General features: G+C 39.0%; 1 pseudogene; it reads left to right on the plus strand.

Moving 5' to 3' along the window:
• The window catches only part of LOC122799123, a 153,461-nt pseudogene that overhangs the window by 119,789 nt on the left and 8,960 nt on the right, over positions 1-24,712 (plus strand).

Here is a 24,712-nt window from a genome sequence, read left to right on the forward strand (position 1 = left end):
TCTTTAAAAGAAAAGAAAAAAAGGGTGAAAGGAAAGTGGTGAAAAAGGGGGCACAAAGAGGGAAAGACAATAGGGAATGTAGCTAGGGATGTGCAGGACAGGTGTAGGGAAGGTCCAAAGCTGTCCATTTCTTCTACAGCAACAGCTATGCATATATACTGTATTTGGAGGTATATTTGGACACTCAAACCCCTGAGAGAGGGGTGAGAACAGCAATAATGTGTTGTGAAGCCAATTAGACCAGATTACATGTGTCCAGTTGACACGTGCAAAATGGACAGCTATGTATGGGGTGAAATTTTTTTTGGGAACAGATTCCCATTTTTTTTTTTTTTTAAGGTGAGAGTGCAATGTTGGGGAAGGATGGTAGGTATATGTGGGGAGGTAGGTTGGGTAGGAAGACAGACAAGACAGTATACAGGGGCAATATATGACAAATGTGGGGGGGTGTTTGGAAATTGGAAGACCATGAGCCCCCAAATGGAAAAAGGGGGACTGAGTTCCCCACCCATAGGCAGTCACCACTGCACCTTCATGGCCCCGAAGGTGGCTGTGCTGGGGGCTGAGCAGAAGGGGCAGACTGACCCTCTAATTGTTCCATGTGGCCATCAAGCTGGCATAGCAGGTCTCCAAACTCCTTTTGGAGCTCACTACGCACCAAACCCCAGACCTGACTTTGGGTGACAAGATCCTGTCTGCACCCACTCCTGGGGGGGACGAGCCCCTTCCCCTGAGGTGGTTCCACCCAAAGGTGGTACAGGACCAGCAGACGAGGAGGTCCCAGGGTGGGTCCCAGATGTGCTGGGGCCCGGTGCCACTGCCAGATGAGGTGGAAGAGGTGAATCCGCTGGGACCAGCCTTCCCAAACGTGCTATGGTGTTACAGTTTTAGAACATATGTGGGTTAGTAATAGTCAGCACATTCCAGGATTAGTTATAACAGCATGCATAGATATTCCCATTAACCCAAAACAACAGATTTATAGAAGTTGCATAGCAAACAGAACACATGCATATATGGAACTACAGTAGCCATTACAGCAGCATCCAGGTTACATTGATAGCAACAGGCCACCAATTATAGTATTTTAATATGGAACATTAATAGAAACACATTTCAATATTTGTTGAACAATAGGACATATGTCCCAACAGTAGGTTTGGTGTAAACATACCCATTGATTTGTGTGTTTAGATTATTGTTGCAGATATGGTGGGGGGAAGAGAGAGATGTCAATTAACAACTTGTATATAATTGTAATACTCACAACTTTAATGATCATTGCTCTAATCATTGCTCAACAGGTATTATTACAATACCCTATGGCCTTGGTTTGGGCAGTGGTATGTTTGTACACAGGTGTATACTTCAACTGTCTTATAGCTAAATTCTACTTCTCTTACCTGGTAGAGCTGTGGAGGGAATGTTTGCTAACACTATCTGACTGTTTCTACACATATTCCCAGATTCCTAGTTAACATTATGCACATACCTTTCAATCTCTTAATGCACAAACTCTGGACAAAGCTTGACAAAATGGGGGTACAAATAGGGACATATTTTAAATATTGCTCTTATAAACTTTTAGACAGTTGCTAGAGTGACAGGATTTGTTTTAATATACATTTTCTGAAGGATTTGAAGTCTGACACTCAAATATATGTCATTATTTGGTGACTCCGATCCTGAGATCATCCCAGTGATTTGCCAGGAAAACAGAGGAACAGGCCAAAAATATGAGCTTATCTGGACATTCAGGGTAAATCTGTACAGTTGAGAGGTATGATTATGCATACAGCTTACTACCACTCCCAGGATTCAAGCCATGGCTGTGTCTGCTAAAAGTACAACAATTTCTATTTCATCAGAGTGAGCTATTTAGAAACCACTGTCTATTCTAAGTCTCTCTTGGTTGTACAATCTGACCTTCTAATTACAACAGTATTATACAGACATTTCTAGACATATAGAAATAGTGGTTGACACAACAGTACTATTCTGATATCATATCTTGGTGAATGCTACATGTCAGGGCATACAATACCAGAGTAAACACAACCAGTCCAGGATTTAAAACTTTATTGCCAGGCAGTTACAGTATTCTTATCTGAAAGACCTGTGGGAGGAATGTTTGTTAACACTACCTGCCTGTTTCTACACATATTCCAAGATTCCTACTTAAAATATGCACATACCTCTCAATTTCTTAATGCACAAACTCTGGACAAAGCTTGAAAACATGGGGGTACAAATAGGGACATATTTTGAATATTGCTCTTATAAACTTTTAGACAGTTGCTAGAGTAACAGGATTTGTTTTAATATACATTTTCTGAAGGATTAGAAGTCTGAAACTCAAATGTATGTCATATTTCATGGCTACAATTCTGAGATCATCCCAGTGATTTGCCATGGAGAAAGAGGAGCAGGCCAAATATATAAGCCAATTATATGGGCATTCTGCAAAAATCTGTACAGTTGAGAGGTATGATTATGCATACAGCTTAGTACCACACCTAGGATTCGAACCATGGCTGTGTGTTCTAAAAAGACAACAATTTGCGTTTCATCAGAGTGAGCTATTTAGAAACTGTTGTCTGTTCATTCAGATATTTATGTCTAAGTCTCTCTCAGTTGTACCATCTAACCTTGTACTTACAACAGTCTTATACAGACATTCCTAGACATATTATGTAGCACAGTGTGGGTAACAGTGGTTAGCACAACATTACTATTCAGAGAATGCAACACTAAATGCCATACAATACCAGAGTAAACACAACCAGTCCAGAATTTAGAACTTTATTGCCAGACAGTTATAGCTTTATTTCAATATCACCTATATGGGACTATTACTGTCATATTGTCTGGTTTACTCAGTGCAACCCATGCACAGTTTTTATACTACCTGGTGACTTTCTACTACTTTATATTTATTTGGTATGACTACTACAAGCAGGATTGTTACTCACCAGCCTTGCGATGCAGCCTTTCCAACCCACTGGCATGGTCTTCCTGATTCATAGCCCGCTCAGCTGCAGCTGTAGAGGGAATAGAGAAATAGTTAGGCATATCTATCCATTACATGCACAGGCTGGACTTTGGTTAACAGTTATTGATATGAATACTTACACACTGCTGGGACATCATCCCTCTGCCTTGCTTCTTGGAACCACTCATCCAAGAGCTCCCTCTTCCTCCACTTCAAGTCGGCATAGTGGTGCAGGATCTGTTCACTAGTCCGAGGGACACCAGTGGCACTGGTGAGATCATGGGCAAGACAGTCCTAGGTTTCCGCTTTATATTGGGAGCCCTGGTACTGGCCCTGCAGCAGTTGTTCATCATGTTTTTTATACCAGGAGTCCTACCATGACCTTGGACTCCTGTATGCCCCAACGCTGCACCTGGAAGTGCATACCCTCACCAACACCTGCCATACTGCCTACAGTAGGAAGCCACAACCAGTTATGAGCTGTATTCCCACCTGTGGGGTTTAAATACAGCTGATTCCCCACCCTTTGCCATGATTGGATGGTTTTGGATATGCTGAGCTAAGGTAAGCTCTGGGAAAACTTGCTTAGCTAAGGCTGGCAGTGCTTACATTGGCAGGTTCAGTATTGCTTACCAATGGGCAAATCCACTTAGCTGGGCTATTCATTGCTTAGTATTCATATGTACGCAATGCTTACACCTGGTAAGCAAAGCTGTGCAGTGCTTAGCATTGCTTATTTTTTATTTTATAGACTATCTGCTGTATGGGATTGCTTCATCATTCATTACATATTATAAATTTGTTTTTTGTCCCTAACATCACCCAATGTGCTTTCATTACATTTATTCATGTGTGACTGTACTGTATGAGGCACAACTTTATTAAACTGACACCTTACATCTGGACCTAGTACAGTACTTTCATTACATTTATTCATGTGTGACTATACTGTATGAGGCACAACTTTATTAAACTGACACCTTACATCTGGACCTAGTACAGTACTCTGGTTAACAAATATATGTTATTTAGTAGTTAATTATAAAAAAAATGTTTATGTACTGCTTTCACATGTAAAACGCAAATTGGTTGCAGTGGGGATCAAACCCAGAATGGCTGCTTAAAAAGCCTACTCGCTAACCACTACACTATTGCAGTATGACTTATGTTGGATGTCTCTTGCTATTTGACTTCTTATGCTGTTTAAGCTGGACTAAGCGTAGCTAAGCAATGGGCACACCCACGCAGCTACGCTTAAACTTTATTGCATTTATAAAAAAAATATTTGTTGTATTTTATTATTTGTACCCTTCAGAATATCTCTGCCAATGCTGAACCTGTTCTTCTATCAACTTTCTGCTTTGTGGGATGATTGTCCCTTATGGCTTTGACAAGATTTCTTACCTTGACAGGTTGGGGCTATTACGAGCCATAGCTCTGAACCGATCAGAGACAAATCTCAACAGAATCAGGGACAAATCCTCAAATAATCAGGGACATATTTAAAATATTTCTACTATTAATCTGAAACATTTTCAAAATAAGAGAATGTGAATTAAATTGATTTTCTGAAGTAAAAGATGTCTATAAGTGAATTGCTATCATTATTTATTAAGGGCAATTCACCACCTTTTATTCAGTAGTCACCAGTTTTAAGAGGGATTAAGATGGACAGACCTAAAATCTGAGTCTAAATCAGGGACATCCCTGAACATCAGGGACAACTGAGAGGTCTTTTACGAGTGTTCTCGCTCGTTTTATATTGCCGAATAGCAATTCTGGTGTACAGGGGGCATGTGTATTATGAGAAGTCTGCTCTCAGACACACCCCCCGCACTCATACACAGATCCATGTCCGTTTAACAGCACGGCAGTGCGCCTTCATGAATATGGATGGCTCGCTGCCATGCTGTATGGGAACAATCCCTTCCTGCACGGAAGTTTGCTGAATCCTGGGGTAAAAGTAAAAAAAAAAAGTTTCTTAAAGAGACTACTCAGAAGGCATCCTAAACGTTCATAATATGTCTTTTACTCGAAGCTGACCAACAATCATTGCATAGAGGAACCAGTATTTTGGACATATAATTTTTATAGATTTGCAAAAAAAATATATCCACAAACACACATACACACACACACACACACACACACACACATATATATATATATATATATATATATATATATATATATATATATATATATATATATAGATGTGCATGTAAACATTATATATCCTTTAAACATACATTAAGCAAGGTCAGAAGTGAAAAATCAACATAATGTAGCACTAGAGTATGAAACACATGAAGAGAAATCTACCCTTAGGGACTGGAATGAACCAATGTCATTTCCATAATAACTTCTAAGATCAGAATTAGGCTACTTACATTTATAACACTTAAGTATTGAAGAAGCCAGTCCCTAGCTTCCATCTGCATAAGTGATGAGATATAAATGTGCATGCTGATGTAGAAAAGGGAAACAAGGCTTAATGCTAGCCATGTACATACCTCTCAGCCTCTGAGACGAATATTCAGAGACAATGCCAAAAATCAAATGGGGGTGGGGCAGTGGCAAAGTCCCAAAATTAGGGATGGATTTTAAATATTGATCACATTTTAGAAAGCTGCTAGAATAACATGCTTTGCATTAGCATGCATTTTCTGATGGATATGAAATTTGAAACTCAAATATCTTGTCACTATTTCATGACTGCAATCTTTATCAGTTTGCCAGAAAATCATAAATTTTATGAGGAACAGACCAAAAATCTTCTTCTTCTTCTTTCAGCTTTTTCCCGGTTAGGGGTCGCCACAGCAGATCACATGTCTGCTCAAGATTGGTAGTGGAGTTTTACGGCGTCGAGTTGCCAGCCTGGCGCCCACCAATAATATGAGGCAAAAATCAGGAATATTCTATAAGGGACAGCTGAGAGGTATACACATGCATATAATATAACTCTAGCTCAACATGTCAGTTGTATTATACAACTTTGATAAAGTTATGATATCTACATAAAATATCTCTGCTTTTATCTATAGTTCTTTAAAAATAAATAACGTATGTATTCTGTTCTTTTATTTCAAAGGTTTTCACCAGCTACAGTGGTGATCTTTGTGGATTTAACATGCCCCTTTGTTAATGCTCAACAAGCTGACCATGACAACAGCAAGTCTTCATATTCTGTAACTTCACCAGTTTACTTTTAGAAAACATAGCCTTCAGGATTGCAACAACAGGTAGGAATGGACAGCAGAGGCTATTTCGCCCACTTCCAGGCCTGCAACTAATTCAACAGTCAGCAAATGGCAACCTGAAATACCAAAGATTTTCCTTTTACTTGTTACAACCCCTCCTAGCCTGTCTGGTTTCCTTAAGGGCTTAACTTATACATGTGGTTATTTATAGTGAGAACAAACATACAAGCTTGAAGTTTTATAAAAAGAAAGCAGTGATGAGCTGTTTTAAAACACAGTTTAGTGACATTTTCCTTCTCCTTCTTATAGGTTCATAGGTGATGACTAGGCTAATGGCACAAGAACCTTTACAAGCCTAGCCAGTAATACCAAGGATATGACAGTATTATATCTTAATTCGCCATATATGAGTATGGGTAGTATCAGGGTAGTGAGTCTTTGGGTGTTGGAGCTCTAAGTCATTTTACAGACTGCCTCTGTCCATAAGGGACATGGGCAGTACCCCAGGAGTAAATTTATGGTTACCCATCCATTTATCCAAATTCTTTTTGAAGAGAGTGAAGGACGAGCTTTGTTTTACAAAGATGGCAAGTTTATTCCATAGACAAGGCAATCTTTGGGATGTAACTCTGTCTCTCCAGGAAGTTCTGTTAAAGTCAGAAATAGGGTTTAGGCCTATGGAGCGTGTTATCCTTGTATAATTTTTACTGCTTATATGAAATATTTTCATCAGGGCTAGATCAGAGAATGGCTTGTAGGTCAGGCATAAGTCCCTTCTCAGTAAATGATATGAGACAGAGTAAAGGGATAGGACCTTTAGTCAATCTGCTTAAGATTTATCTTAAGCTTTGTAATTTTTTAGTGAGAAACTTCTGGGGCCTCTCCGGCTGGTGTTAAGTGCCTCGTTAGGTACATGCAGAAGGGAGCATTGTACTTGATTATGTGTCTGATGAGGGCCAAGTACAATGGCACTATGAAATCCTTTGATCTTGATGCCATGCCTTTACTTAAAAGTTGAGCCACACAGAAGGATTTCCTCACTTCTGTAGCTACCTGCTGGTCAAAGTTTAGGTTACTATCTAGCTGTGTTCCTAGGTGCCTCACCACTGGCTCTTCTTTTAGGAGAGTGATATCAATATTATAATTTGAAGGAATGTCTGATTTACTGAAGGGTATGATTATGCATTTTTAGCATTTAATTTCAGACCATGGTTTTGGCACCAGTCTTTTGTCATTTTTAGGCCTGTTTGTAGGATATCAACATCATTTGGGGATTCAGTGATTGCTCCTAGCTTACAATCATCATTGAACTTGGTGAGCCACAGGCCCCCAAAATTGACCTTCACATTATAGAAGTATATACCAAACAGGAGGGGTCCCAACACTGACCCCAGCGGGACACCGCTAGTAACAGGTTTCTTATCAGAAGTGGATTCACCTATCGAGACAACATGTGCCCTGTCAGAGAGCCAGTTAGCTATCCATCTGATGATGTAGGGGTTTATACCTAACTCAGTAAGTCTGTCTATGATCCCCAAGTGAGGGATTGTGTCAAAAGCTTTGGCCAGGTCTAGATAAGTGGTGTATACAATTTTACCCTCATCCATGGCCCTGATGATTTTCTCAAAGAAGTCCACTAGACTAATCAGACAAGACCTCCCTTTGACAAAGTCAAATTGGGTCTGGTTCAATTTTTGGAGGGTTCCTATGTCATTATTGATTAGGTCCATTATAATTTTTTTCCATGGCCTTGCAAATAAGACTGGTCAAGCTTATGGGCCTGTAGTTTCCTAGGTCAGTTGATGGGGTCCCCCTTGTGCCGAGGGACAACTGTTGCAGTCCTCCATTCCTTCGGGACAAAGTCCGTTCAGAGGCTGTGGTTAAAGAAGGTTTCTAGTGGCCCTGATACATTCTGTTTTAAGCTATTTAAGAAGCATCCTGGAATATTGTCGGGACCCATGGAGGCTCTGTTTTTGGCTTTAACAAATGTGGCAAGGACCTGTTCCCTCATAATGACTTGCAGTGGGATGGTTGTGGGTATTTCTTTGGGTGTGGTAGGAGGTGATGGAGGGAGAAGTTTGAACTGAACTTATCAGCCAGCAGGTTTGCTGTAGTTTCAGGCTGAGTGTAAGTGTGACCATTCATAATTAACTTGGCATATTGCTGAGTGTTTCCCCTGAGGTTACAGACTTAATTAAAAAAAAGTCTCATGCTTATCTTTCACCTGGGAGGCTATCTTTGCCTCATAGTTTGCTTTGGCAGATTTGAACCACTCACTAATTTGTTTGTTTAGGCTGGTGAGTGTCTTTCTGCACTGATTTGCTTGTTCCTTCTTGGCTTTGGAGAGGATTTTTTACTTTTGTGGAATAGACTATTTATGCTTGGGGTCCACCATGATGGTTTATTTATGCCAGTAATCATAGGTTTAACTCAGACAGATACTGCCTCTTCTATTCAGCTATGAATGTAGATGTACAGGGCTTTTGTGTACAGCTCAGAGTAGGCCTCACTGTCATCCATTTTTGGAGGGGCTTGGAAGTTGAATAAGCTGTCAGTTAGTTTGAGGTAATTGGCCTTAGCAAAGTTCTTAACAGGTTTGGAGTTTGATGAGGGCTTTAGGTTAGTTGTAGTACTAAAGGATGTCATTTGGTGGTCAGCTCTTACCAGGGAGGAGTTAATGCATGGGAGGGAGCAGTATCCCCCATATTCATGAGTACAAGGTCTAGAATATTTGCACCTCTAGTTGGGGAGCTAACTAGTTGCTCCCAGGTGTTTGCATTGATGAAGTCCAAAAACCTCAGAGCAAGTGAATTATAGGTCATATAAGTCTCCCAGTTTATGGAGGAGTAGTTGAAGTCACCCATAAGTATGGTGTTAGGCTGAATATTAAGAGATTTCCAGTATGTTTAGGTTGGAGGTGTGGTTTTCCAGACTCATGTTAGGGGATCTGTAGCTAGCAAGGATGTGATAGGGGGTTGCACCTATGGTTCATTGGGTATAGAGCAGCTTAAGTGAGTCATGTTGTTGGAAAAGTCTAGCAGTGTATTTGTCCTTTATGAACACTGCGACACCTCCTCCCTTTTTTTTATCCTGAGATGAGGAGGGATCGAAATGTATGAAAGGCAATGTAGCCTTCGATAGCCATGACGCTTTCTATGGTTCTGAACCATGTTTCTGTGACTGTGCATATGTCTGTATTCTCCAGGGTTAGGAGTGTATCCAAGGAGTGCTTAAATTTCTAACATTAAGCAGCAGTACCTTTGGGTAGTCATGAGTGATTTTTATTATGTTGGAGAGTTTTACAACTTGACACGGCCTAAAAAAGGCACTATGGAGATAGATAAAGATTTGCCTATATTTGGAAGCCAAGTGGTGACAAGTGCAAACCATCTCTGGCAAAGCATCATGGTTCATCAATCATGTCTCCCCAGGCTACCACTTTTATGTGTTGCCACAGTCCCTGAGATTTTTGTCAGGGAACTGATTACTAAAAATTGGAATCTTTATATTACCTATATACTGTAGGCTAATTGCAGACTGAAAGGCATTCACACATGTGACTCACTAGATTCTGATTATATCCTGTAGGAAGATATAGTCACCATCAGTGATATGTTTTCTGGAGGCAACGACAATAAACAGTAGTTTAGATCATTTATTATGCCACTGGAACAGAACTCTGAACTTATCAATTACATTTAAACTAAAAGAGAACACTAAAACAATGAGAATGGGACTCCCTAAAACTTAACAAGTAGAATATGCACCCAGTTATGCATTTCTTACCACTGGCAATCCAGCCTTGTTCTCTGTCACCCCCCATGATGTGGGTCTTGACTGGTTTAAAGAGACTTGAATTATCTTTCTGCAAAGGACATTACTTATTTATTTACCATTATTAATAGGGTTAATGCTGCATGAGGAAGTGCTGTAGGGGAGAAGTTGGGAACAATGGGAATTACAGTGGCAACTTCATTTAAATGTTGACACCCACCCCGAGAATTAATGACATTATCATCAGCAGTATTAGCAGTATATTGAAGCTAAAATCCTCTAAGCTTTATGTTACTTGTGGTGGTGCTGCGGTAGCATTGTCACCTCACAATTAGACGTTGCCCATTCGATTCTCAGTTAGAGCGTCTTCTGTGTGTCGACATGCGTGAATGGGCATTCCTTCGTTGAAGGTTGTGCTTTAGGCCCGGCAAGCCAGCATGTAAAAAACTACTGCCAATCATTAGCGGACCGGAGTTCCGCTGTGGCGACCCCTAACCGGGAAAAGCCGAAAGACACAACTTATTTTTATTTTTGTTTACTCATGAAACATTCCCTACTGCATACACATACACACATATGTGTGTAGTTTTAGATTTACATGTGTAGTTTATTTAAAAAAATCACTGATTTTGAAAAAGTAATGTGATGTTGATTGTAGTCACATGACCTTTTTTCCTTTTATATACGACAATGTGGTGTAGTTATTCTGATGAAGTTCTTTTTTCCTTAAGGATAAAAGTGATAAATCCATCACATTAAAATGTGTTTTTCAACAACTTGGTTATCAATAGTCTTTTGGATTACCAGAATATGATAATAGCAATAAACACATTTTTTAGGGGGGAGGTGTACATTGCATTTAATGGTATGCTGTTTGGACTTTTCTACACAGGTAGTTTAAAGTTGGATTTCATAATATGCTACTTTTAGCGTGAGAATAGACTTTCTTCAAGAGCTTAGATCAAGTCTGCTTAGATATATGTTTTATGCCACATATTGATTTAGTTAATACTTTATGAAATACATTATAAGCAGAGGTCATGGTCACTATATAACTGTTGCTGTTCTTTGTAATTTAAAGTAAATAATTAAAGCAAGATTCTGCTGGCCAATATGCCTGAACTGTTCAAAGTCAGTTACAGTGTGTATTAGGTCTGTGGTCTAAGATAGTAAGAAAAGTAATTGTTAGTGTAGTAATAAATATTTTTTCATGACTGTATGAGTAGTGTGGTGAGATGAGTGGACATTGATAGGCTAAGGGATGATTGAGGAGCTTTTAGCTGTGTAAGTGTGAGATCCCATAAGGAGAATAGTTTGTGGGGGTGGGTAGGACATGACTGTACAACGGATGTGTGCCACAATACCTGGAGACAGTCAGTGAAAACAGAAGAAGTAATCTGAATGCAAAGCACTGGCTGCTGGTAGTCATGCTGTACTGAATTGTCACTGCAGAACCTGACCTCAGTACTTAGCTTCAGTCTTCAGAGGCAGATAATGTTCTGCCACACCAGGAGAAACACTGCTCCTTTATGGAGAAATCTGCCAGCAGTGGCTGTTTATGTTGTACTTCTCCAGGCCTTGTGGCCAGAAGGCAGCAGACATTACTTTATTTATTTTATTTTATTTTATTTTAGTGTTGTTTTACATTTGTATACCAGGAAAGTCTGGCGAGATTATAAAAAAGACCTTTTCATCAGTGTCCTGGGAGAAAATCTCTAGAATGAGACAGGAAGGGTACAGAAAAGAAGTTAACAAGTTAACAACAGAACAAAATTAGAATACATTAACAGAACAAAAGTAGAATACATTCTATTACATTACAAGCAAAATACAGACATTGACTTTTAAACATTTTTTCCATATGCAAACATTTGCTTATATTGGTTAACTTTACAAGCTAAATATAAACACTGACTGTCAATAATTTCCATATAATAAGTTTGAGAGATTGAAAGTAGAACTTGGATAGAAGATGAGTTAGCTATCGTGAGGAGATGTGTCATAAAGATGATTCAAGAGGAGTAAGCAGTTAGTTTATAGGCAGAGTAGAGTAAACAGAAGAGAAAAAATAAAATGTTAGGGTTATAAGTGACACTGTGGTAAGAAATTTAGGAAATTGTTAGTAGTCAGAAGGAATTTAGCCAGAAAGCTACAGGGATGGGAGTTGGTATAATGGTTAAGGTGTTTACCTTGCTCTCATAAGGTACAGGGTTTGATCCTCACCTTTGAAAGGGAAAACAGCTAGGCATAAAATGGCCCATAAGGACAATTAGCCTAGAACATATGTATAAACCTATGTAAGTGAGCATTGGCAGGACTACATCGAATGAAAGTGGGATTGTAATTGGAGCTTGAAATGTCAGGATTTGGAGCTTACCTGAATAGACAGTGGAAGTGATAAAGTTTATCAATGGAGTAAGAGTAGAGACCTTTACCATGTGAGCTAGAAATTGTCATTTCAGTGTATGAGGACTTGTTTGTGAATTTAAAAGTTTTTGGTTGGAATGTGCCAGAATAGTAGAATTTGGGAGGTAGAGCAAGTGTTTGGGCAGTAGAGAATTTTGTGGGCCTGTTTCATTTGGATTGAGGTTAGGTAGTTTTTAAATTGAAGCTGGTTGAGATGTTTAAGTGAGATGTAGTGATACATGCATGCTGGAGAGTTGGTAGTGAATTTAGCAAATATTTTGTACATTTGCAATAGTTTATTAAACTGGGATTTATTTAGGTTAGTTAGTATGGAAGATGCATATGTGAAGGTAGGAAGCTAAAAGGATGAGACAAACCACTGTCTTGCATAGTTGATTAGGTACAGTTTGGCTCTACATAGCATCCCTAATTTCTGACAAGTCTTTTTGGTGACTTCCTATTTATGTACATGAGATGTGACTTCCTATGTATGTATGTGGGATTTTAGATGATCATCTATTGTAAGTCCCAGAAGTGTGGTTTGGAGACTACACTGATTATTGTACCATTTGATGAGGTGGTGGAGAAAATGGTTTTGTTACTAGTGTGTTTTATTTTGTTTGAAAAGTGTAAGCTTTGTTTTCACTGAATTGAGGATGAGGTTAGAGCCCTTTATCCAGTTTTGCACAGATTTGAACATGGTTTGAATGAGGTTTTGTGGTTCAGAGATTGATTTGGCTTTGCAAATGATTGTACCATCATCTGCAAATTGAATGAAAGGAGCATTGGCAGAATGCTCTGCTAGATCATTAATAAATATATTAAATAGCAGGGGACTAAGTACAGGACCTGTGGTACTCCTACAGATATAGCTAGAAAGGGGGATATGGCTTGTTTCCATTTCACAAATTGGTATCTATTGCCAATGTATGAAGAAAACCAGGGTACTGTTTAACTGGAGAGACCTAGTTTAGAGAGTTTATATAGCAGTAGATGATCTGATATGCTATAAAATGCTTTTGACAAATCAAGGAAAGTAGCAGATACTAGGTTGTTATTTTTTCTGTGCTGGTGGATTGTATTTATTTAGAATAACAGATCATCTGTGTGATGGTGCAAAACCATGCTGCTTTGGGAAGAAGTGGTTATTGGATAGAAGGTATTGCAGTAACTGTCTGAGGGGTGGATGGACTTTTGAATGATTTTAGAAAGTGGAGAAAGAATAACTGTAGGTCTCAAATTATTAAGCTCATTGAAGGTTTCCCTTTTGTGGAGTGGGATATATAGGATTGTTTCCAGATGTTAGGAGCATATGATTCTGAGATAGATGTTAATACGAATGGATAATGGATAGGCAGTTGATTTTGCTGCAAGTTTTTGATAATCCGAGAGTACATTACCTGGTGCAAGTGTTGCTGGCTGCAGTTTGCTAAGATTTGATTGCATTTTATTGGTGGGGATGGGTTAAATGAAGAAAGGGTTAGGATTATTGGCAGAGTGTGTAGATTAAGGAGGATTAGGAGCAGGGGTGCTTGCAATAAGAGATTGCACAGAGTTAATGAAGTTGGTATTGAAAGTGCATGTAATCATGCAGTTAGAGTCACTCGGGTTTGAGCAGGGCTGGGTAGGATTACTAGGGTTGAGGAGTTTAGATAATCCTGACCACAGTTTTTGAGGAGAACTGCAGTGAAAATTTTGTGGATTAGTGAAGTAGGTTTTCTGTTTATCTTGAATGACTTGTTTTTTTTTTTTTAACAAATAGATATTGGTATTTGTATTTTTCCAGGTGTGCCATGCTTTACCCCTTTGTCTCATAAGCTGTATAGTTGAGAGAGATAGCCAGGGGAATGTTTTCCTGAAGGATGTTAAGGATGGACAGAAATGTTTGGCTAAAATACTGAACTGCTTCATCTATGGGAAGAATTCTTAGCACATGCCAATTGTACTGAGTCAAAGTTTCATTAAAATGTCCTCATTAAATTTAGTGAGATTCCTTACTATGTGAAAATGTGGCTATTTTAGGGATGGTAGAATGTGCGTGAACAGCAAATGTGGGGTGATGATCACTTAAAGAGTAAGGTAACACACCTGAGTGAGATATATGTTTAGTTTGTCTATTTAGAACCGACCTATGATAGTTTCTGTTTTAGAGGATTTATTGAATCTGGTTGGTTATATCCACGGTGGTGGTGCTACGGTAGCATTGTCGCCTCACAGTAAGATGCTGACCGGTTTGACTCTCAGCTAGAGCATCTTCTGCGTGGAGACATGCGTGAATGGACGTACCTTCGTTGAAGGTTGTGCGTTAGGGCTGGCAACTCAGCACGTAAAAATCAACTGCCAATCATTAGCGGACCGGAGTTCCGCTGTGGCGACCCCTAACCAGGAAAAGCCGAAAGACACAACATTGAATCTGGTTGGTTCTGTTATTATTTGTATAAAAAGAATAGAGGTGATTAAGATTGTGGGAGTCTATAGGGTGAGAGGAGTTGCTCCATTAGTGGTGTGTACCCCCGTCTCAAGTGGGACAACAGACTCTGCTTCTCTATTCAGTAAGCTGGCAGTAGCTGAAATACCTGTCCAGGGAATGACAAGAAAGCTAGGCCGATCTATTAGCCAAAATGTGCACTGTATGACATTTGTATCCTGTAAGGATCTGACATCTTGTTAGCCTTTTAAAAGGCTCACAAAATCTCTGTTCTCTATAAAACGGGAATGTGAGTCAACTTTTATAACTATTTTGTAAAAGATGTGAGCGACAAGTAATGTGGCTACATCTTTGACCATAAAATACTTCTACTTGAGACTTACCTGTATATTGTGCAGACTGTGTATATTCCACCAGCATCAACTGACATCATTGGATACAAGGGAAAGACAGAGATAAGAAAATCTTTTCAATGCAGTACTTTGAACAGAGTCTTTCTTCACCTATTTGGAGAGGGAGGGCCATGGAAGGATGTCATATTCCTTCAAACCAGAGGAGACTCTAAAAATGATTATTTAAATTCTTTATTTGGTCCTCCTTACCCTCACCATCAAGACCCTCCCACACTCTTTCTCACCCATTCATTCTCTCGTACTGGCAGTTGCCTTGTTAGCTGTCACTGGTGAGAAATTATCTGAGGAAAGCTATTATTCTTAGGAGAATCAGAACTGTTGCTTATGTTTGGCCAACATTAACCTTTCATCCTTTTGTGGTGTGCAGTGACACTGTGGATGATCTGCTAGAGCTTTCATGTTCATCATTAAGATAGGCCTAGAGCTAATGGTCTCCACTCTTGGATGCCACACTTGCCAAAAACTCCACCCTCCCCAATAATGAGACATAATCTTTATTACTCATTCCTGACTCCATCAGCTGACTCAGCTCTGTCTAACAGGACTGAGGAAAATTAAATGTGCAAATGCACGTAAATATTCACATTTTTTATGAAGCAAATGTTAATGCGCTTTGCATTGTATAATGGCATGTGTTGTCCGGAATGTGTTGCCACCAATGAGCACTAACCTGAAGAGAAAGAAACGTGAATGATGATAGTTCTCCTCGTTTATCAAACCGAAGTTAGAACTGAAAACAGGCTTACCATATTTGTAACTTTTTGCTTTTGGCAAAATTCTAATACCAAAGCTACTTTAAAACAGGACTTGTCTTTTTGTCGTTCATGTTTTCGTTTCTTTAACTGCTCTGTCTATCCAACAACTAATCTGAATTATTTTTAAAGCCTCAGCATAAGAGGTGCTCTATTACAAGGGGAACAGCTCATGAATCATTTACAGTGTAACACCTGTCTTACTACATAACTTATTGCATATTAGTATTTATAAGCTGAAGTCAATAATTTGACCTGAATGTTTCCTTACTCTCTTTAAATCATGGCATTTAGATAGCAAAACTGAATAAAAATATAAACTTGTTACACTAAGCTGCTATATCTTTTAAGCAAAACTAGTTTGCAAATAAAGTATGCCACTAAATGTCTAAACAGATGCTTCCAAGTGAATGGAGAAAAAACAGTGCAATGGTAGAGTCACAACTGTACTTGTTAGTACAAAAATATGTGTGTGTGTGTGTGTGTGTGTGTGTGTGTGTGTGTGTGTGTGTGTGTGTGTGTGTGTGTGTGTGTGTGTGTGTGTGTGTGTGTGTGTGTGTGTGTGTGTGTGTTTGTTAAAGCAAACGGTACCAAAGTAAATTAGGTCAGGAATACCCCAATTACTTTAAACAAATACAGAATTCATCAATTTTAAATATGTGCATTTTGTAAAAGCCATGAATCAATACTTAGTTTCAGCAAGTACATAAGGAGGCATCAATGACATTTTACAGCTCTCAAGTAATAATAGTGGTAGTAAGGTTGTGTGATTTACTGATGTAAAAATGAGCATTAGGCTATTTATCTCAGTCATGTGGGGCACTATATTCAGCTGTTGTATTTAGTCTGTAATGTTTGTGATTCATCACATTCTAACCAAATGAGAGTGAGTTGGGGATAATAATAATAAAATAATAATAATAATAATAATAATAATAATAATAATAATAATAATAATAATGATAATAATAATAATAAAGTAAAACACGATGTATCCAAATATATAACATACGTAATATTTATAGTTATGTATCTCATCACTTTAATGTGCTCTCTTGAACATATATATGCTTCTTTTAGGTATAATACACTGCAGTTTGTTAGTCTGAGATATTGGAAAAGTCTTCTGTGCGTGGGCCATTAGGTCTGCTAATATTAAACAAGACTATTTTTATATCTTAGTCGATATTTGTTTTAATCAAAGCAAATTTCATTGTAATGAAACCAAGCACTACCTGTATTGAGCAGATTGTGTGTTTCACCAGAACTGACACCACAAGTGAAAAAGGAGTGATAAAGATCAGAAAAATCTTTTTACTGTAGTAACATCTAGATGGGTTAATGCAATCTACTAAAAGCATTTTATATTAAATCTAGTGAAGACAAGGATGAAGTCCATAATACCTTCATAAGAGATAACCTAGTAGAACTGTAAGAAAAGTTGTCCAGAGATTCTTTAAATGAGCTACTTGTTACACACCTTGATATTATTGGGCACATGATTGCAATATTTGACTATCTTCTCAAAGAACCAATAAATCTTTGATTACAATGAAATGCTTTAACTAAACGTCTTTCCTCATGCCTTAGTTTTGTTTAGTCTCAAACATTCAACCAAAAAATCACTTATTGTCTTAATCACACATTAGAGCTGTTTGAGGACAAAGCTTGGGAGGAATACAAACAAGGTCATGACTATCAGCTGTGGTTTTCATTTTACATTTAAGTTGTCCCAGCATCCATCATCTGCCATTCATTAGTTACAGTTTGTCTCCTCCTGGGTTTTTGCCAATTCTCAAAGTTTGTCATCTTCCTCCACCTGGTCACAGAATATAATCAACCACATTAACAAATTAAATACTACATGGAAGGTTGGACAAAACTTTTACAATGTGGATCAGAGTTATTTCAAGCGTCTGTGTGGTACAATTCTGCATGGCCCAAAATTGCTTTTAAAGACTTCCTATTCTGGAAAAGTGAAGCTTCCTGATAACTTTGATTCATTAAATCAGTGACCCAGTTGTCCAACAATCTAAGAGATCTGAGATCAGGGATCTTGTGGCTCATGTCGGGCATTTAGTGCTGTAGAGTCCATGTCTGACCATGTCTGCATCCACTCTGGGGGAAAGCAAAATGTGGAGGTATCTGCTGAAGATTTGCTTTCATGCTGCGGCTTTAAGCGTGTAATGGGATGCAATGGTGGCTATCCATTGGGAGCGTGGCAGTACTGGACTGAAAGTGGCTTGGTATCAGGGGGGCTGTATAGTTCTGGCATAGGTTGCAGGCCATATACTATTCCTCCCTGTGAACATCACGTGAATGGCTCACGGCCACCATGTTCTGGAGAAGGAGGTGACACACCACCCTGTGTGAAAAAGTGTGATGTTGGTTATACTCCTTCATATGAAAAGGATAAGATTTACAGTGAATCTGCCTATAGTGTCCCTTCCTCTCCTGAAAGCATAATGGAAGAAATTTATAAGAATGGACCTGTGGAGGGGGCCTTCACTGTGTATGAGGACTTCCTGCTCTATAAATCAGGTGTGTACCAGCATCACAATGGAGAAGCAGTCGGGGGTCATGTTATTAAGATCTTGGGCTGGGGCATAGAAAACAACACTCCTTATTGGCTGGCTGCTAACTCATGGAATACAGACTGGGGTGATAATGGCTACTTCAAAGTCTTCCGTGGGCAGGATCATTGTGATATTGAGTCTGAGATTCAGGCTGGAATTAAAAAAATGCAATGCAGCTTTCTAACAGCATCCTCTTTTGAAAAGTACAAGAAGTGTTTTGCAGTAAAACAGTCAGAGAGAAAACATTACTGAAAATCACTGCTTTTATTTTAAATTTAAGAACATACTTTTTAACTGTTATAATGAAAGCCAGTTGCAAATCATGCTTGCCTAAGTGCAATTAGGTTTTACATTTTTAATTGTATTAGTTTTAGCCTTGTGTTTACATGAGACTGCTTATAAGAATGATACCTTTTATAACTGACCATAAATTGAGAACCATGTTTTTTTTTATCAGTACATTCTAATTGGGAGACTTTTTTTTGCTCTAATTTGCATGTAATGTGTATTGTAGTCCCAAAGGCAGGGGGGGGGGTCTGCAGTAACTGACTTTAGTCCTGCTTATGAGAAGTGCAAACTGTCCTACTAGCAGTCTTGCTGATATCGTAACACTACAGATTCAGACATTTATAGGACATGGCATAATTTAATTCCGGAAATGTTTAATGGGTGACATGATGCCAGGGTAATCCTATGGGCTAGGCTTGTAGAGGCTCCCGGGCCATTAGCCTAGTAAACACCTATGAACCTATGAACCTAAGTTTTTTTAATAATAATTTTAATATTTTTTAATAATTTTATAAAAATCAGGATGTCACAGCACACTGAGATGTTTTGTATGGTGCCGATAAGGAACAATTATATACCAGCCTTGATCTTACAAAGATACAGAACAAGCTGGTGACTACATGCCATGATTAAAGAAATCCAAAACCCCAAGACAAACAATAGTTCTGTATCTTTCCCTACAGATACTGTCGATGACTTTGATGAAAGATATTCAGGTATAAATAATTGTGCCCAAGTCTTTAAACTTGGCTATCCTTTCTAATGTAATCACCCTTTACAGGACCAAATAACATTTGTTTTGTTTTAGGGGAAGTGATGAGTATTTTGTTTTTCCAAGTCCAGCTGCAAAGTTTCTCGTGAGTCTTCTGTAAAATGTGACAGTCTTCTGGACCAGACATAACTTTACCCAATTTAATGCCATCAGTTTAGATGGTATAATATTGAGTCATATGATTCCATCTCAGCCAAGTCAGTGTTTAACAAGTATGGTTCCAGTACTGAACTTTGGTGAAAGCCCTGGATGCCCAGCCACCTATCTTCCACGACTCATCATTTTCAAGGTATCATTATCTGTTTGACAGTCAGTTCGATAATCTGTCAATTATTGTGAAAGAAAGACATAAGTAAATGTTTATGACAAGATTATGATTAGTGATTTCAATTGCTTTGGAGAAGTCGTTATAAACTGTGGTAGTTCATAAAGCCTAGCTAATTAAATTAATAGTGTCACTATTAATAAAATGGTAACATGGAGTAATTAGTCTATCTCATAGCAAGCATTCTGGTAGACATGTAACACAGTCCTGTCACTCATCTCTGCATTTGTTTTTTTTTTTTCAGGACAAATGTGTCTATTAACTTTATGGTGTAAGACAATAGGCTAATAGGTCTGAAACTGTTAACTTCCTTTTTGCTCAATTTATTCTTAAAGACTGGCCTTATTACTTCTGTTTTCCAATCCCTGTTCCATGTGGACAGGGATGGTGGCTTTAAGCAGCAAAAATAATGGTCCTACCAGTGTTGTCTATGAATGTTTTAGTTATGTTTATTATAGATTTGATTGACTCTTAAGGCTTTGTTTATGTTTTAGTTGATTTGTTCTTGGAAGCTCTTTAGTTCTAGTTTGGTTCCTGATAATGGCATTCAGCATGGGATATTGACAACTAACTTTGCTGATGAACAAAAAATAAAGTGTTTCTCAAACAAGGCTATTAAACCTTTGGCTGCTGCTGTTCTAAAACCATTGTTTACTAAAGCTTATGATGTAGGTTGATCACACCTGACATTGTCACTACATCTGTAGAAACCCTTCCTATTTTCCCTACAGCACTTAACCAAATTCTTGTCATATAACAGTGAGTTCTTTCTCTTTAACTATTCTGTTATAACTTAACTGCCCTGTAACCAGTATGTTTATTCTTGATATGTTCTTTCTCTTTGACTATTCTGTTATAACTTAACTGCCCTGTAGCCAGTATGTTTATTCTTGATATGCATTATTTCTTTCTCTTTGACTATTCTGTTATAACTTAACTGCCCTGTGACCAGTATGTTTATTCTTGATATGCATTATTTATTTCACTTTGACTATTCTGTTATAACTTAACTGCCCTGTGACCAGTATGTTTATTCTTGATATACATTATTTTTTTGCTGATTTTGAATTTCCTAGTCTAATAGATGTTCACTATATTGATCACCGCTGCAGTGGCCTTAGCTATACAGGATATAAAAAACAGCCAGCTTCCAAAAGTTCAGGGCACCTTCCACAAGTACAAACCATCAGTCTGCACAAGCTGAGCTGACAAGAAGAGATGTTTGGGATCAAACCCTTAAGAGCTTTACTGCCACTAAAGAGGATGCTTCTCTGAGGCTTTTGAGGAGCCACAGTTGGCTGGTGCTGCTCCTTTACTGGGTGGATAAGTTCTCTTTGGTGAAAATAAAACCATTTAATAATTTTCCTTTTTATTTATATTTTCCTCTTCAGGAAAGTTATTTTAAATCTAGGAGTTTGCGTTTTAACATACTGTCTCAAGACTGCACTGTACTTTTAAAAATGTTCTTTTCTCCTGTTAGTTTAAAAGTTATTTAAAGTAACTGAAAACCATTTTTTATATGGAGACAATGTATTTATTTTACTTTGTGGGTTGGCAAAGTGTGCTTTTTTTACTGTATTTGGCTGTGGAAAAGGTGACTTTAAAGACTTTTTTAATGACATTCCCAGCTTCTGACTCTCTCTCTCTCTGTGGGAATTTCTTTCTCGGAGATTATTTCTAGAATGTGCCAGTGCTTTCAGTGGGTGAACCAGTTCCTCAGAAAATATTGTGAGCTGTTACAGAATTTCCAGAACCTGCACCTGTTTCTCCAGTTTTGTCTGCCATGGAGGACATGAGTGCTAATCCCTGCAGTTTTCCTGTCAGTCAGCCAGCTGCCCCTTAAAAGGAAGATAGGATGTGTAAAGTTCCTCAATATTTTATGTTTTTTATGCATGCTTCCCAACCCTGATCTAGCAGCTACAGCTTTAGTTAATCCTTATGTTGCTAGTTAACGCCCATCCTACTATTTCTGATAAGGATGGGAATATTATTGATACATTTAGGGGGAAAAGTGTATGTTTTTGCAACTTTGACTTTCAGAATTGTGAATTTTCAAGCTCATATGTTAAGGTTGGTGCTGACTAATTGTGAAAGTGTGAGGAATGTTTCGTCTGCAGTTTCTTCTTGTGTGGAAAAATCTGCTTTAAATAAATTAATTTCTTCCAGTGTTCAAGTGACTGCTCATTCCATAGAGTATGTGTATGACTCTTTTGATACTTCTTCAAGGGCTATGGCCACTGGTACTGTTTTAAGGTGGTTTGCATGGCTGCATTCTCAGAATCTCCCAGATGATATTAAAACTGAGATTTTAAATTCTCCTTTGGATAGAGATTTAGTTTTTGGTCCCGCTACTGCAGAGGTGATCAAAAAGTGTGATAAAAGGGGTAAGCTGATGCAGGGAATCTCGAAGATGTTTCAGTCCTCCTTTTCCATTTTTGTCCAAATGATTCTCTAACTCCTTATCCAATTTTGGTAAGAAAGAAAATAAACAGCCTCTACAAATGCAGGTAAGCAGACATTTAAGAAGAAATGGCAAGGGAGTTCCAAGAATAATTCTGGAAAGTCCCAAACCCAAGAACAGTCAAATAAGTCAGAATGACTATTTAAAGATACTTTATCCCCCCTACGCTGGCACCCACTTTGGTCTTCCAAACTAGGTTGAGGTCTCGTGTGCAGGTTAGTCAAGTGGAGCTTGACTTACGGATATGCAGCAGTCCCATCAGGATGGGGTCTGAGATTGCTTTGTATGCCAGACAGAGGTCGCCTCTGAGGAGTCTGTAATAGATTGGGTAGAGGGACAGGGCTTTTAGCCTATCTGTGTAGGGTAGATGTTTGAGGCCCTGGATTTTCTGGGTGAGGAATCTCTGTGGTCTCTCCAGCTGCTGCATGTGCTTTGTGAGGTACATGCCGAAAGGGGCATTATATTCAATAATCAGTCTTATAAGGGAAGAATATAGGGATGTTATGACCACCTTGTCCCTGGATGAGATACCTTTACTAATGAGGTGGGTCATGTAGAAAGCTTTCTGTACAACAGAGGCAATATGGTGGTCAAAAGTCAGTTTGCAATCAACCTGGGTTCTCAAGTCCCTCACGACTGATTGCATGCTTAGTGCCTTATTATCAATGTAATAATTTGTGGGGACGTCATTCTTCCCAAAAGGGATGATGATGTATTTTTTGACATTCAGTTTGAGGCCATGTTTCTGGCACCAATCGTTTGTTTGGGTGAGACCTTTTTGGAGGATGTCCACATCACTAGGGGAATTGATGACAGCACCCAGCTTGCAGTCAACTTGGTCAGCCATAGCCCACTAGATTTGGCCTGCACCTCTGAGAAGTATATCCCAAACAGCAGAGGCCCCAAGACCGATCTCTGGGGTACACAACTTGTTATGGGTCTACTACTTGAGGTGGCTTCCCCTTTTTTGACTAGGTGGGTTCTATCAGTAATCCAGTTTACTACCCATCTGGTAACATATGGATTGATGCCTAGCTGAGAGAGTTTATTTATTATACCTGAGTGGGGAATAGTATCGAACGCCTTGTCCAGGTCAAGGTAGGTGGTGTGCACCATCTTCCCCTCGTCTATGGCCTTGGTGACTGTCTCAACGAAGTCAACCAAATTTAACAGGCATGACCTCCCCTTGACAAAACCTAACATTGTCAGATCAAGTGTCTGGAGGCTGCCAATGTCCTTGTTAATAAGATCCATGATAATCTGCTCCATGGCCTTACAGATCAGGTTAGTTAGACTGATGGGTTTATAATTTTCTGGATTGGTGGACACTCCACCTTTGTGCAAAGGGATGACAGTAACTGTCCTCCACTTGGCTTGGACAAAGCCGGTACTCAGGCTTTGGTTGAATAGGCTGCCTAATGATGCTGCAAGTTCCTGCCTGAGTTCATATAGAATGCAGCCTGGGATGTTATCGGGTCCCATGGAGGCTGTATTTTTTGCTTTTGAGAGGGCAGTGATGACTTGCTCCCCAGAGATAAGGGGAGGGGGACAAGTACTGGGAATGTCCTGTTTTACTGATGGGGACAGAGGAGTGAAGTTTTCACTGAACCTGTCTGCCAGCAGGTTGGCTATATCTACAGGGTTTGCGTATGTGGTATCCTTGACCACCAGTTCTGAGCAGATCTGGGTGCTTCCCTTGAGATTGCGAACATATGTGAAGAAAGCCTTATGATTGTCTTTATTAGATGTAGCGAGTTTGGACTCAAAGTTTGCTTTGGAGGATTTCACTAGTGCTCTTATTTACTTGTTTAGGCTAAGGAGAGATTGCTTCCAATTAGACACCTGCTCCTTCTTTGTCCTGGACAGGAATGTTTTCATTTTATTAAAGAGTTTACTTATTGCAGATGTCCACCAGACAGGTTTACTCTTCCTTGAGGAGGAGGATTTCATCCTGTCTGGTATTCCTGATTCCATGCAGCTATATAAATGCTCATATAGTACTTTGGTGTAAGTTTGGAGATATGTGCCAGTTTCTGTGGATGGAGAGGAGACTGTGAAGCTGTTTATACTTTCCCTCCATAGGTTGTAATCAGCTTTGGAGAAGTTTATTTGTTTGACCCTAGCTGGGGGGGGGGGGGTGTCAGGGGAGATGATGACTTCGAAAGTGACTGCTTTGTGGTTAGATCGTACCAGGGATGATGATACTGTAGGAATTTTGCAGTGGTTACTCATGTTGGTTAATACCAAGCCCAAGATATTTTCACTTCTTGTGGGGGTGTCAACCAACTGGTCCAAGGTATTTGCATTGTCAAAATCAAGGAATCT

This window comes from Protopterus annectens, chromosome 1.part0, assembly GCF_019279795.1.
Source record: "Protopterus annectens isolate FY-2018-M chromosome 1.part0, PAN1.0, whole genome shotgun sequence".
NCBI classification, from domain to species: Eukaryota; Metazoa; Chordata; order Ceratodontiformes; family Protopteridae; genus Protopterus; species Protopterus annectens.